Source organism: Penaeus chinensis, chromosome 35 (assembly GCF_019202785.1).
Source record: "Penaeus chinensis breed Huanghai No. 1 chromosome 35, ASM1920278v2, whole genome shotgun sequence".
Taxonomy (NCBI): domain Eukaryota; kingdom Metazoa; phylum Arthropoda; class Malacostraca; order Decapoda; family Penaeidae; genus Penaeus; species Penaeus chinensis.
Window position 1 is genome coordinate 11,835,293 of NC_061853.1, and position 2,332 is coordinate 11,837,624.

Genomic DNA, 2,332 nt, shown 5'->3' on the forward strand with positions numbered 1-2,332 from the left:
GGAAGTAGAACCGAGTACGTCACTCGAAGAGAATCAGCGAGCAAGTTCCGAGCAGAAGAAAAAGCAAGGCGGGATGACGAGCGTGTAATGGAGGAGGAGGTGACCCGTATTGCATTCCCTGGGCAACGGTCTTGAGAGATCTGAATTAGTCTCGCTATACAGAGGTGTCTATGCTCTGTTTCCCTTATTTTCCTTTTCTCCTCTGCCTTGGAATGCTAACCCATCAGAATAAGTATGGCTATAAATCACAATAGAAGAAATGCTTAAGTAGCGCTATTTCGTCGCGCTAACCTAATCACAGGCCATGTAAACAATACCCGGCGGAGTAATTGCATGAATGAATGCAACGTCAGCGCCTCTGAGATGCCTTACTTGATCAAGTTACCCGCTTTTTGATATTCAGAACACAGTAAGCAAAAATAAATTAAAGGATAAACAATACAAATATAAATGCATAAGCGCAATCATGAGTAGGGTATGATATTTCTTCTGGTTAAACTTGAATTTACTTTCATACTTGCGTTTTTATATTTGCTTTAAATGTATCCTTTATATCGTAAGTCTTTAATTCTCTCTCTCTCTCTCTCTCTCTCTCTCTCTCTCTCTCTCTCTCTCTCTCTCTCTCTCTCTCTCTCTCTCTCTCTCTCTCTCTCTCTCTCTCTCTCTCTCTCTCTCTCTCTCTCTCTCTCTCTCTCTCTCTCTCTCTCTCTCTCTCTCTCTCTCTCTCTCTCTCTCTCTCTCTCTCTCTCTCTCTCTTTCTTCTTTTCTTTTCTTCTCTTCTCTTTTCTTCTCTTCTCTTCTGTATCTTCTCTTCTCTTTCCTTTTCTTTTCTTCTCTTCTCTTATCTTGTTTATCTGCTCTTCTCTTCTCTTTTCTCTTCTCTTCTTTTCTCTCCTCTTCTCTTCTCTTCTTTTATCTTATCTGCACTTCCTTTCCTTTCACATCCCTTCTCTTCTCTTCTTTATATTCTCTTCTTTTCTCTTCTCTCCTCGACCTTTCACAGGAAATACGCGGGGTTTGTCATTACCAAGAATTCTTTCGTGTTTATGTGAACGGACCTTGATGACGTCATACGGACTGTCCCTTTTCCTGCCATTGATCAATAAAATGTCAACAGTACACACACACACACACACACACACACACACACACACACACACACACACACACACACACACACACACACACACACACACACACACACGCACACACGCACACACGCTTACACACACACACACACACACACACGCACACACGCTTACACACACACACTGGCCACATGTGCGTTTGCCTTGATCACACGGAGAGCATTCTCAGCATACTGTGGGTACGAAAACATCTTAATGGAATGATTATGAGCCAAAGAAAGAGAAAGACAACCTACCATTGGCCTTTTAAACGTATTTCATGGAACATTTTCTTATGCGATGTAATTCCATATCTGTGTTATGTATTATCTTCCCACCAAGTATATATAATCTCATTTTGTTTATACACGGAAGGATTAAAATGCGGGTATGTGTGTGTAGGGGGTGGGGGGTGAGTGTGTGTGCGTGTGTGTGTGTGTAGGGGGTGGGGGTGAGTGTGTGTGCGTGTGTGTGTGTGTAGGGGGTGGGGGGTGAGTGTGTGTGCGTGTGTGTGTGTGTGGGGGGAGGGGGGTGAGTGTGTGTGCGTGTGTGTGTGTGTAGGGGGTGGGGGGTGAGTGTGTGTGCGTGTGTGTGCGTGTGTGTGTGTGTCTGTGTGTGTGTGTGTTTGAGTGTGTGTGTGTGTGTGTGTTTGAGTGTGTGTGTGTGTGTGTGTGTTTAAGTGTGTGTGTGTGTGTGTGTGTGTTTGAGTGTGTGTGTGTGTGTGTGTGTGTGTGTGCGCGTGTGTGTGTGTGTGTGTGTGTGTGTGTGTGTGTGTGTGTGTGTGTTTGAGTGTGTGTGTGTGTGTGTGTGTGTGTTTAAGTGTGTGTTTGTGTGTGTGTGTGTGTTTGAGTGTGTGTGTGTGTGTGTGTGTGTGTGTGTGTTTGAGTGTGTGTGTGTGTGTGTGTTTGAGTGTGTGTGTGTGTGTGTGTGTGCGTGTGTGTGTATCTGTGTGTGTGTGTGTGTATCTGTGTGTGTGTTTGAGTGTGTATGTGTGTCTGTGTGTGTGTTTGAGTGTGTGTGTGTGTGTGTGTTTGTGTGTGTGTGTATGTGTGTGTGTGTGTCTGTGTGTGTGTGTGTCCGCTTTTCTATGTGAATTTTAAGTACGCGCAGTTACGCGATTATGTGCATTTCATTGTTTATGTATGCAGGTGTGCGCGCATGTGTATTAGCATTTAAAATCACACAGACACCGTGTACTTACACCC

General features: G+C 44.4%; 1 protein-coding gene across 1 annotated transcript in view; it reads right to left on the reverse strand.

Moving 5' to 3' along the window:
* The window catches only part of LOC125044538 (D-beta-hydroxybutyrate dehydrogenase, mitochondrial-like), a 14,034-nt gene extending 14,009 nt beyond the window's left edge, over positions 1-25 (reverse strand). The window contains exon 1 of the mRNA XM_047641239.1: positions 1-25. This exon is cut by the window's left edge and continues 717 nt beyond it. The gene's annotated coding sequence lies outside the window, so the exon portion shown is untranslated.
* Between the last annotated feature and the right edge of the window lie 2,307 nt (positions 26-2,332).